The sequence below is a fragment of the Argopecten irradians genome, chromosome 14 (assembly GCF_041381155.1).
Source record: "Argopecten irradians isolate NY chromosome 14, Ai_NY, whole genome shotgun sequence".
Lineage (NCBI taxonomy): Eukaryota > Metazoa > Mollusca > Bivalvia > Pectinida > Pectinidae > Argopecten > Argopecten irradians.
The window spans coordinates 11,395,266-11,409,905 of record NC_091147.1 but is presented as its reverse complement, the minus strand read 5'-3'; positions in this window follow the sequence as shown (position 1 = coordinate 11,409,905).

The following is a 14,640-nucleotide window of genomic DNA, read 5'->3' as shown; positions in this document are numbered from 1 at the left end:
AGCAAACCTTTCAAGGTACAAATCAATCCATGTAAGATTTGGCTTCACATACATTTATTTAAACTATTACAAGTAGGATAAACATTAAGAATACATTGAGTGATGGTAAGTTGCATGTAACAGTTTTATTTCCAGAGGCTAGGGTGCAAAAAGAACACATGACAGATATTACAGCATATGCAAAAATATCTGTATGCACAAATGTCATTTTTGTATTTTAGACTTTTTGATGGAAGGGTGCTGTTTATATGGGGGGAAAATCATTAATCTACATGTATATTCAACAACCACAAACTAAGGCACAAATTTGTTCATATGTTTGAATAATGACACATACATTGTATTTCTATTTCAAATGACAAGAGTCCTATATTTTAATAGACACCACATATATGAAGGGAATACACGGTGCGTTAACTACATGTAGTTGTTTCCATCACCAATTTGGATCATATACAGTGTACTTATAAATTACTTTCAAAGGCAACTATAACCTTGGACTACATGTACATATAAACCAGTAGGCCAAAAACAGTCTGCAGACGGACATCTTGATTTTCTAGTTTGGAATTAAGGCGTGACATGCTAGTGAATGTACCCAATTCTTTTAAAAACTTCGATCTGTACACACACAAACATATACATGTTAGATGTACACAAAGACCTGTATAGTGCATGTTTCTGGTACATAGATGATGGTTTTAGTGAGAAAATGTCGGAATAAACGCATACATTACCATGATGAGTGGATATATTACCACATGCTAACCATGCTTTTATACATTCTCGGGGAAGATGGTAGACGTACGATCAGACTAACAAAGTCGAATGAACCCTCGACTGAAACTTTTAATGTCGGCCACGCCCACTCAGAAAATGAATGAAAATAATGGGAAATTATACAATATTTACGATAAAAAACATGTTCATATATTGAAATATGTAATTCAAATAATATTAGCAGCAACACCGCAAAGAAACGTGTAACAAATCGGGAAAATTCGTGTCAAAGTTACTCAAAAATGCAAGTAGTTGTAAGCTGTTACTATATTACGTAACGAAAACCGGAAGTGTCTTTACTCTGATCAAGGGGGAGGATAACTCTAAAATTTCAAGATGGCTGATTGACGTGGATAGGTCTATAGCTGACTACGGGAACTATACCAAAGTATATTCCCCCGGGAATGAGCACGCGACCAAATATATGACGTCATAATGAATGTCATGTAACGTACTAATCTATTGTGACCCTTTCCCTCGGGAACAGTTCTCCTACAGTGTTGTCTGGCGAGGTATAGTCCCATCGTCTTCGACTCGGGGACTATATCTCGCCAAACAACACTAAAGGAGAACAGTTCCCTCTGGAACGGGCCATGATATAATGATAGTATACAAACTACATGTCTATGTAAACACATCATGTCAATATATAGTATACAAATTGTTTGTCTATGTATACACACCTCATGTCAATATATAGTATGCAATCTACATTTGCCTTGCAGGTAGGGAGTTAGAATTGTACCTGCTGTCCCTAATGCATGATCGTAAAAGGCGACTAAATTTAGGATATTATCTTTTCTCTTCCTAACTAATTTCATTCTTCCTACTGTCTCCCTTGACACCGCCTCACGTTTGGCCTTTTGTTGAGCGCTCGCGGGGTAGGCTCTGGGCTCTGTCCGCTGGCCGAGACGCACCAAAGTCTATGAAAGTAGTAGGTTCTGCTCTTGCTTAGGGCTCAGCATACCGAGAGTGGAACGACTGGTTCGTCCATTGTCAGTATATTGTGACCGGTTGGGGTGTGTAGCCTGGTGTCTTCGGCGGCATGCTTCAGTGATATAGCACTATAAGAAGGATAATAGTTCCACTATACAAGAAGATACAACACGAATATACCGCAGTCTCCCAAAAACACGCTTCTCGCACGACATACATGGGAGGCCATCTTTACATGACCCTAGCTGTTGATAGAACGTTAATTGAATCAAACAAACAAAAGCAAACTACATGTCTATGTATATATGCCTTACGTCAATATTTTGTACACAAATTAGATATCAATGCACACACGCCTCATTTCAGTATATAGTATATACACGATTTGTCTATGTATATACACCTCATGTCAATATATAGTATATACACTATTTGTCTATGTATATATACCTCATGTCAATATATAGTATACAAACAATTTGTCTATGTTTGTTTGTTTGATTATTTTAACGTCATATTAACAGCCAGGGTCATGTAAGGACGACCTCCCATGTATGCAGTCTATATACTATTTGTTTTTGCATACATACCATAAATGTCTATGCATATGTATATGGACCTCATGACAATGTAGTCTCTATACTGAAATATACAGAAACATTAGTATTTAAAAGGCCGAGATACGGGTGTTTTTATTTATGAAGCATATGTTTGTAATTATCAAGTACCTGTGGTGTAATCATGTTTGCATGGTTTTCCGGGGTAGGTGCTCGAATGCTAGTTTCAACTTCCTTTGTTTTGACGGGGCGACCAGTTGAAAGAATAGATGACATTGTTTGTTTCTGTTTGTCGTTAACATTCTATAGTTGTTTAATGATAGAATATTTTTGTGTCCGGTCACTGATACCGCTTGTGTTTCTGGCACGTTTTTATCCAGTAGCTTTTGGCACGTGTGCTTTCTTACACTGGTATTAGTCATCCGTTTCTCAACAACGAATGCCACCTTTTGTTACCATACTAGTAGTTTTCATTAGTTTATATAGTTTGTTTCGACCAATAGGTGCTCTCAGAAACCATTGATCATTCTGGTGTAGTGTTTTAGTATGTGTTACCGTGCCCAGGTAGAAGGGATGACCATCGTCACAGAAGTCAGCTGGTCTTTTCTCTTTATATACTTTATATGCATCTACGAGACACCTGTCACTGTCGTGTTCAGCGTACAAAGCTGGTTTTGTACTGCTTGTATTTGTTGTGTCGACACCGGTTCTAGTTTTAGTTTGTCGTTCATAAAAACTCTGGTTCAAGTTCATGATCATATTCTAGCTGGATATCTCCCCAGCATAATTACCTGTGTTCTTCCCTTCCCCTCATCCCAAGGTGTAGCGTGTTATTAAACCAAACAGTATTTAGTAGGGCCTCGGGTGTGTTATTAAACCAAACAGTATTTAGTAGGGCCTCGGGTGTTTCATTTCCCAGTTGTTTACAGTCATACAATTTATTCATTTCTGAATCAGTAATCAGAATCATCACATCAGACGCAATGGGTCTATTTCCCTTTCCTTTCTTTTTTTAATATTTTTGTTTGGTTTTAAATACTTCTCTCACACCCAAAAACTCGAAACTTGATATTAAACTCGAACCGTATCTATGTCTTTTAAAGTGCCATTCGAAGAACCGAGCATTCCTCAGGGATAGCTCGGCTGATATTCGCTGTCGTCTCTCTGACGTACACACAATAGCAACTCTCTCATCAGTTTGTCCAGTTGATTGGCTGGTATTTGTTGAATTTGTCTGAAGTCATTTTCACTTCTTAAAAAAACTTTTGAACAGTTTAATATGACAGAGTTTTCTTTTTAGTGCTTGTATTTTCATTTTCATCAATGAATTGTTTAGTGTCGTCGTCATTCATGGTCACGAAACGACCAGATGTTGTAGGTGTTGTCTGAGGGGTCGGGGAGCTATGCGTATGGGATTCATGGTGGCCAGCGGGATTAACAATATCATTCAATAAACCTGCGTTTGTGCTCGAGTAATTTCTTATACGTGTTTTCCAATGTCAAAATTGAGAAGATCGAATTCATCGTCTACTTCGCCCTGTACCAATTCGTGCAACGATAGATCCATCGCAAAATAATTGAACTTTAAACATTGAATAGGTACGTATTGGTTTAAATGTATCGACGATTTTTCCCTTTTTACCATTTTTTCCAACAGTAATAACATCACCATTTCGGAAATTTCGAATTGTCGCAATCGTAGAGTGGGGTTTTTACACTCATGCATGTATATTTACATATGCCCCTATATAGTCAACGGGAGGGGAGTTGCGTTCAAATTAGCGTAAACGCAATGACGTATGAATACAAACGCAGTGCAGGTTCGGACTACTTCTAGTTCACGCTTCGATAAGATTTTGCGTCATAACTTGACGGATTTTAAAATAACAAACAATAAAGGGTTTTTATTAGATCCAATTAAATATGTATTTGACATCAAAACAAAACATGTGTTCAAGCATTGTAACGGTAATAAACTACAAAATGAATCGCTGGTCGGGACTACAACCGGGGGGCTTTCCTCAGGAATGTTCGGGGAATCCCATAGTTACGTCAGATGTACATGTGTGTACGGTCACTCATCTCACCTAAATATACTGAACATCTGATTGTCGTTGAACAATTCTGGAAGCGTCTAAGCGAACAATAGGTTAATAGATCATATACAGGTTTCCAGAAAAAAACCCATTACAGGTAGCCTATCCGAAACAGTATCAACAGCTTAAATGGCCCCGTCTTGGCATTCAAAATAGGCCTACACACACGCAAACACTTGTCTATACTCCGTACAATAAAATAAAAGTCATGACTATGAAGAATTTAGTCTAAATCGCGTTCTTAGACCGATACATACATGACAAACATTCAGCAGCTCAACGGTCATACCATCAATAGGCTATATCACAGTCACTTTCCTCGGTTGAAAATCAAATATGGCGGCTCGCTCCACTTCGGACCGCATCACTACCCTGACAACGATACATACCGGTAGTCGTTCCGCCTTGGCTATCTCAATTTTTATTCGAAATGGACATTATTGATATATTATCAAATTTGAAAAAAAATATATGTTGAAAATAATTGAAAAGTGTCATTGTTGTATTTCAAACCAAACTGCAGCTATAACTTTCAACAATCGGAACTATATCTTCGGTCATCCTGACTACCGTAGTTACCCAACTTAGCAACCATCACCGTTTTAAATTTTACGTAAAAGTAGATTTATTTATGTAAATATATAGATTGAACAGTGTTTTGATTGCGTTAAAGGTGGTATGAACGCAATGGGATACAGACATATTCTACATGTAGCGCTAACGCGCTACATTGAATATGTCTGTATCCTATTGCGTTCATACCACCTTTAACGCAATCAAAACACTGTTCAATCACTATGTACATGTGTGTATAACGCAGTGCAGTGCAGCGGGTCAAAAGTCACCACACTTAAGAGTGCGTCGATTGTGACGAAATAGCGCGTGTGAGCTGTCTTTTCCCTACCTCTGTAAAAGACAGAGTTTTCTCCCATACAAGGATATCTCATGGTTGCTAGGGAAAATATAACTATATCTTACACAGGGGGGTGTAAGACAGCTCACACGCGCTAGACAATAACATTACGTCATCAATAGATGCGGCGTAGCCGTGGTGTGCATTTTCAATGACGTCATCACTTTTGACTCATAACGACGTTCCTTTGATCATGACACGATAAAAATGCTGAACAGCAACGGGAATTTCATTTTTTTTCAAATAAGTATGGGAGCAAAGAATCTTACATGGGTCTGTCAAGTGGACAGGGATATCTCAACCCTCGTGAAAGATTTTTGGCTGTCAACCCTCAGCAAGCCTCGGGTTGACTGACATGCCAAAACCTTTCACTCGGGTTGAGATATCCCTGTCCACTTGATAAACCCGTATAAGATTATATTATCTTTTCCCTAGCAAACGGGGGATAACTCTGTATGGGAGAAAAGATACTCTCCATCGAACTATAGACCAATATCTCTTATTAACAGTAGGGAAAATATTTGAGAGTCATATTTAAACATATGCACAACTTTTTGTTAGAAAATTCTCTGTTTTACCAGCATCAGTCAGGATTCATGCCTGATCATTCCACAGTATTTCAACTAATTGAATTGTATCATAAGATTTGCATCAACATTGTGCATGAGTTTTCTCATATGTTTTAGCCAGAACTATTTTATCCCGTGCATTTCTTTTTTATAAATTCAATATTACAATCTGTGTTTTAGTTCTTACTTTTCTTTTCATGATCTTTGAGACGCAATCATTGTTTATATCCTGATATTATTGCCTGATTTGTATTTTGGCCCTAAATGACCGTAGTTGTCGATAGGCCGTCAAACTCAAACAAACAAAAAAGAAGCTTTTGCCATGTACCTACAAAACATGTATTGTTTTATTTAAATGACCATTTAACATAAATGCCAGCAATGACTGATAATGAGGTTATTTATTTTTACATCGATTACGAAACAAATTATACAACTTATCCAAATTACTCTTGATGGCACGGAGCACCCGTAGAAAACGCATGTGATTGAACAGGTGACCCTTATCCTTTACACGTTTGTGCCAGAAATCGAACCCCGGCCGACTAGGTGAAAGGCTAAAAACTATACACTAATTTCAACTGCGTACATGATACAGAAAGTCGCCGAGACCTAATTCAGTCTATCCTGTTATATAGATTTCTCCATGATTTAGTAAAAACGAAAAATGAGAGATACCTGTTAGGGATATTTTTACGATGAATGAACAACATTAACATTTTCTGCTTCTGCTTAACGCTCAACATAAAGGAAATGGGGGTACTGATTCGCTTGTTATAAGTATAAGTCAACGGAAGACAACTCGTTTATATTTCTGCATAGCCATGCTTATGGTATTTTCTATTGTTCACCAGCAATTATTCATATTGAGGTCAATCTACTTAGCCAGAAACAATTTTGGATTTGCCGTAGCTTCTTACTGCTTTGAAGGATTGGATTATAGATAGCGGGGGGAGTTTGATTTTATAACACTTTTTTATATGTGAATATTCTACCCAAAATAAGGTTTTTAAACATTTTGTGACCCCATGGGTAAAATACCTCCATCATTCATATCCACACAAGGTACATGTATAAGTAAGATTATTGTTCTCTCATACGTGTGAAACGGGGTGGGATATCTTTCTGTTTTGGGTAGAGACGCAATCACGCAACACCAGTTTTAGTTTCTCCTGTTCTTTATTATGCTGATATGCATGGATAAAAAGCCCTAAAACAATAGAAATAACAAGCTGTATAACAACTATTACATATGGACATCACAATTCAATATTACGTTACGATGATTTCACATAGATTGTACCAAACTCCTTGACAACATTACAATGGAAAATAATGACATTACACATTCATTTTAAGATATCACATGGTCAATTGAAAATAATACAAGCGCTTAATTAAATTATACAAGTTAAACTTACTGTATCAATGTGACATGGGTTTTCGTTTTCTTCGGAATAGCTATATATCTATATGCACCGTGTTCATGTTAGTTAAACCTATAGAGAGATAGGTAAATCTACTAAATATAACAAGTTGTAGAATAACAAAGGAAATACACGTAATTTACTACTAAGGTTATAAAGTTATAAAATAATATGTTACGCGTGGATTTTCAATATGGCCGACAGGCTAAATACATGTACATGTCACCTCTCAGAGGTTCTACCAATAATACGTATGATTAAATATATGTACTTTAAAGTAATACAAGAATTTACATCTATCAATTGCATGTTACATATACAATTTCTACTTATAGGGAAACTATACTGATTAAATATATTAAAAGATAAATACCTTGCTCAGCTCTTGAATATACGCGTTCTCAGTCCGCACGTGCCGGGTGAGTGTTGTTAATTTTGGGTCACATGACAGGGTGTTAAATATGAAAAAGACAGGCCAAGGGTCACGAGCACAACACAGACATACACATAATGATATAGACACTGGCATAGGGTTGACTTGATCGAAACGCACAAGAAACGAAACGTAACAATCAACGCGAAATGTCGCATGTAGTGCTTAATTAATGACTAATGCAATAATCAAATGGCGAAACCTGGCCCTGCAGGTAGGGCGTTAGAATTGTACCTGCATGATCGTAAAAGGCGACTAAATTTAGGATCTTATCTTTTCTCTTCTTCCTAACTGACTTTATCTTTCCTAATGCCTCCCTTGGCACCGCCTCACTTCTGGCCTTGAGTTGAGCGTTCGCCTCTGTGAGGAAGGCTCTGGGTTCTGTCCCCCGGCCGAGACACACCAAACACTATAGAAGTGGTAGTTTCTGCTCCTGCTTAGCGCTCAGCATACAGGGAGTGGGACGACTGGTTTGCTCGTTGTCAGTATAATGTGACCGGGTGGGGTGTGTTGCTTGGTGTCTTCGGCGGCATGCTTAAGTAATATAGAACTATAAAAATGGCCACAGTTCCACTATACAAGAAGACACAACATGAACATACCGCAGTCTCCCCAAACACGCACCTCGCACAACATACACGCAACACACCGCATACATGGGAGGCCGTCCTTACATGACCATAGTTGTTAATAGGACTTTAATTAGTCAAACAAACAAACAGGGATCAGAGCCAATATTAATACAAACTCTGTTCCCTTTCCCTCAAGGATGTTCCTGGTTAAATTTGGTTATATTCCATGCAAAAATCTATGACTGGTAGTGATTTAAAGGATTAATATCTACTTCTCCTATTGGGCCAGACCCGTCGATGTCCCCCGTGGAGTCAGAGCCAAAATGTATACAATCTCTGTTCCTCTTCTCCCAAGGAGGTTTCGGGCCAAATTTGGTTCCAATCCATGCAGAACTCTAGGACTAGTAGCGATTTATAGGATTTACCTCTATTTCCCATATTGGGCCCCGCTTCTCCTGCCCCCGGGGGGTTCAGAGCCAGAATTTATACAAACTTTGTTATCCTTCCCCTAAGGATGTTTCTGGCAAAATTTGGTTTCAATCCATGAAGAACTTTAGGACTAGTAGCGATTTATAGGATTAATTTATATTTCCCCTATTGGGCCCCGCCCCTCCTGCCTCCGGGGGGGGGGGGGGGGAGGGGGGGGGTTCAGATCCAAAATTTATGCAAACTCTGTCCCCCTTCCACCAAGGATGTTTCTGGCCAAATTTGGTTAGAAGCCATGCAGAACTCTAGTACTAGTAGTGATTCAAAGGAAATGTTGACGGACGGACGCTGCGCTATTACATAAGCTCACCGGCCCTTCGGGCTAGGTGAGCTAAAATGAATCTGACCAGCTCAAGGAACTAAAGAAATAGAAGTGAAACCGTGCCTTTATAGCTAACCGGCCCAATGACAGAACAGTCTAGAAAGAACCAATAGAAACACAGGATAAAAATGAAAGTGAAAGTAGAATTTATATATAGATACGGTAGCCATGTACACATGCACGACAATACATTATACAATAATTAACATTCTGTAATATCACTTTCTCATACACTCACACTTCACCATGGCCATGGTCAACATACACAAATATCGAAACTTCCACACATACAGTACTAGGTTATTATGTACATTTTGCTACTATAAGTTACCAGATTTATTGTATGTAAAGCATTCAATACGACAGGAAAGATGTATTTGTGATGGGTTACAAGTAATTTTGTATAAATAACAGCATAATGTGTGATACAACAATTATATATAATGTGTGATACAACAATTATATATAAAGCATGTATAACTATAACGATCTTGGATTTTGATAGTTGAAATTTGTTACCGCTATTTCTCAGAAAGTGCTGAAGTTATCTTTCTCAAATTTCATTTGTAGTTGAAGTTTAAAAAGCAGAAAAAAATATACCTCTTTCCATTGATAGACATAAATCATTCTTTGGTGGGCGCCAAGATCCCTCTAGGATCTCTTGTTCTATCTTAAACTGGATCTTTTCGTGGTCTTGCCATATTTCCTATATCTGTTGCAGTGGGAGGTCGGATGTGGAATGGTCTCGAGGAACAAAACAAGTGACATGATATCTCACATGTGTACTCCGTAAGGAATTTGTCGTGCAAGGATTTCAGGTCGTGTGTTAGAAGATGTATCTGTCTTTTTTCGCCTTTTTAGGTCGTTATTGTTGATTTCTTGTCGGCTTTCATCCTTGTATTGTCTCCTGCGTGAATACTTCAGGTGCTACAGGTTTCACTGGAGGTTTTCATTGCTTTAGGATATAGCAGTGCTTAGATTTCCAAGTTTTTGATTATAAATAGTTTGTAAGTCGAAGTTTCCTCAAAATCATGGAAGAACATATCAATGAAGAAATAAACTGTTTGTGCTCCTGCGAGATGGATGTCGTGTATCGATTTTATCTGTGATTATCGTGTGAAGGACTAACGCCTTTTTGGTTTTCGTTCTTCTTTGTCAAAATTTCAACTTCTTTTTGTCCTTTATAAAAAGATTTACGCTTCAGTCTTTGATATATTTTTATATTTCTCCCTTAATTTCATCTCCTTTTAAGGCATAGCCTAAGCTTGAATAGTTCCCTGTGACAATTTAACATATATATATATATTTATTGTATACTATGATATATCTCTACAATGTATATTCTAAATAAATACAGAAATAAAAGAAAGTGTAGGACTATAATAAAATGGTTTTTGAATCTTGTTTTGTAAAGTTGTATTATTTAGCTGTTGTATAGGTGGCCATCAGGGATATGTAGTCTTCGTTTGTTGGGTCCGTATAACTTCTTGTGCGTTGAGAATTGTCGTTGAAATGATGATTGACTCTGATGTTTTTGTCGACATTTTATTCTTTAGTACTTCATACGTTACATAGAGTCATTGTTGATATATGTGGCCCAAAATGGGACCACACACAAGGTGTGTGCTCCTCTATGTTTCTCCCTCTCTCTTCTACAATAAATGGTCAGCTCTATTTATACATAACAACGAGAGCATAAGAATCAGTATTTGGCCATGATATCCAACACCTGAAACATTTGATACATGGATAGCTACTGTATAACATAAGTAACACGCTGAACCAATTAATACTGACCAGTTTCACAATTAGCATTACATATAAGATGTTCAGGCACCACATACCATTACACAACAACAAGAAACTTATACCTATAACCCAGACTATTATGTACAGACCTGGCCAGCTATTGCATGGCACTGATAACTGATAGTATATATACATTTAGACCTGGGACACACACGAATAGCTGTAAGTCTATATCAGTATCTTATGAAATAAAACTTATTATATTATATTACGTCCCCTTGTTAATAATTATTTAAAATTAGTTATAATTTGAAATAATAATAATAAATTTAAAATAAAACTTATTATATTCCGCTATATTTCCGAAATACAATCTAAATTGATACAAGACTTAAACATTATCATATGAAGAATTTATATAAAGCTTGATAATTATAGATTATGTACTTAATAATTATAAATGATGTACAATGTAAATCAACTTGAAGAACGTACAAGAACTGATTCTATATTTGTAGCTAGAGTTTGTGTAAGCAAAATACAAAAACAATTACAGGACTTCGACATATTCATGATAATTATGCTGTTATTAAAATAAAAATGAAAATGAAAGCAAATGAATAGCGCTAGGTCAACGTCATATCGTTTTAAAACACTAGCATGATGCCTCGTCTTTAATTAGACTAAGACTGGTAAACAATTAATGTAATGATACAATTCACAGGAAGTTCTTTGTTGTTGTGCAAGTAATAAATGTAGCAAAGTTGTGTAAATAATGCAAGAGGAACATATTTCAACTTATGTGAACCCAGCATAAAACTGCATTGGGCATTCCCCAAATTATTCTAATTTAATGTGTTTGTATATCTTACATTATGTTTAAGTGAATATGAATATCATGTGTATTAATGTCACAATATAAAATGTTAAAAGAACTTCCATATGAAAAATTATAGTACAACAGCATAACCATGGATAAGTCACAGAGTATATAAAAATTTAGCAATAAATTGTTACATTGCTTTAAGAAAATCTGTACTATTAATAAAGTGGAAAAATATTCTCTAATTAATCATTGATATTTATATTACAGTGTACGTGTAGCTACATTAGAACATAATATGTTTCTTGTTAGTTATCAGTTATAAATGTACATGATGCAATATAATTAATTGAATAATTTGACCTGGGCACAGTGTTTTGTATATCTGTTAAACGTTAGTTGATAAATCAATTATAAAATGACCAATATATAGAAATTACCAAGTGCATGGTTACAAATGTATTGTGAATGATATTTAAGTATTAACCAACCAGTAAAAATGAAAATGCTATAAAAAAGTAATTGTACATTTGCTCAGAGTAACAACATATGTAAAACAGAATTTTGTTGTATTGTATTTCAAATATCTTAGACTAATAGTAATTTTTAAGAATGTTTAAATATCATGATTTTGTAAAATAAAGGATGATAGAGTTCATTAGCATAGAAATTTCATTTAGTTCATAAATCCAAAAAGGATAAAAAAATGATTAACCTGAACTAGTACTGTTCAAACTTGTGCTATATAAAAATGGAGTTAATGAAAAGAAAAAAAAATGCTTGTGCTGACGTCATGCCGTCTTAACAATCAAGCCGTGAAATCTTGCACTCCAATCAGGCTAAGATCTTATAATCAATAAAATGAAATGAAAATCATCTTACAAAGAAAGTTCCATGTTGTGTATTTGTGTGTGCATGTAAACGTTGAGAGAAACATAAAAACTTGTTTGTGCCCGGCATTAAACTGCATCGGGTATTCCTCCTCACGTGAAATAATATACATAAACGTAAATATGTCATTAATATCGAGAAAATGGGCCTTAATGAATTAGCTCACCACCCTATTGTTCTCAGACATACTGGAAGTTCCAATTACTTTTAAAACTGCATGTTAGACCATGTCAGCAGAACATTTCCAGACGTTTAAATATATGTTTTATATTATGAAATTGTATTTGTGTCAATAAAAAATAGTTTAAAACAAAAAGTATGTTAAGGAACCTTCTCTGAGAATGATGAAAATGAAGAGCACAAGTCATGAACATGTCAATATAATTAGTTTAACATAATATAACTTTAGCAAAAATCTAAGTTCAGGAAAAAAAATGATATTACAAAAATCATAAATTACAGAATTATTGTAATAACAACTTGGTGAAGTAAAATAAAGGAGTGTATAGTAAACATACAGAATTTAGAATAGTATGTATTACACTACATTATTAGATAAATATTTGCTTAGAACAACTATCATCCTTTTGCGTGTGTGTACAAATAATAAACTTAGTTTTACATTGTTTTTAAAATTTGTAGTAAAAAGTAACATTAAATTAAGATCTTATAAAAAAATAGATGAAGAAGAAATTAAGAATTAAAAAAAAATGTAAATATATGTAAATAAACACAATACATTACCGAACATTAAATTCCAATATCTCAAAACACTGATAAATGTCCAAAATATTAGAAAATCACAATTATTATACAGAGTTCATTTTCTTTCTTCTTTCTTCGGTCTTCTTACTGGTTGGTGTATGGTGGTCGTGGTCATTAGCGTTGGTTCCTTGAAGATTCTTATTGCAAGTGTGTTCTGTGTTCTTGTGGCACTGATGATCATAGAATGGAGTGAAATGTAGCTGTTGGTCAAAAACTTGTTGTTGATGTGTTGTTTGTAGCTGGTGATCATATAGTGGAGTAGCTCCGCGAGGTGTCCAATGGTCTGGTATTAATAAAGTGGTGTCCTTCTGCTAAACCCAGGTCCCATCGCACGTCACAGCGCCAGTATAATAAAATGGTTTTTGAATCTTGTTTTGTAAAGTTGTATTATTTAGCTGTTGTATAGGTGGCCATCAGGGATATGTAGTCTTCGTTTGTTGGGTCCGTATAACTTCTTGTGCGTTGAGAATTGTCGTTGAAATGATGATTGACTCTGATGTTTTTGTCGACATTTTATTCTTTAGTACTTCATACGTTACATAGAGTAATTGTTGATATATGTGGCCCAAAATGGGACCACACACAAGGTGTGTGCTCCTCTATGTTTCTCCCTCTCTCTTCTACAATAAATGGTCAGCTCTATTTATACATAACAACGAGAGCATGGGGATCAGTATTTGGCCATGATATCCAACACCTGAAACATCTGATACATGGATAGCTACTGTATAAACATAAGTAACACGCTGAACCAATTAATACTGACCAGTTTCACAATTAGCATTACATATAAGATGTTCAGGCACCACATACCATTACACAACAACAAGAAACTTATACCTATAACCCAGACTATTATGTACAGACCTGGCCAGCTATTGCATGGCACTGATAACTGATAGTATATATACGTTTAGACCTGGGACACACACGAATAGCTGTAAGTCGATATCAGTATCTTATGAAATAAAACTTATTATATTATAAAACTAATCATAATGCACATACATTTATCCATTGCTGCTGATTAAGTTAAGGGGTTTTTTAAGCTCTCTCCTTGTCTTCTATTCATACCTAGCTGACGACGAAAACGATATATCAAAATACCTTCCGGTTGCCGACGTCACCGTTATTTCGCGCACTTATCACAAAAACATTTCTACGGTGATTCACAAATAATTGCGCCATATAAAGATATTTTTATTCCGTCGGTATTATCCATGAAAAAACATGTCGCCGACTGAAATGTTCTTAAAATGCATATTTGAAAGAAAAAAAGGTCCTCCTGCACATTTTTCGTAATTCATTTGAGAACATTTTC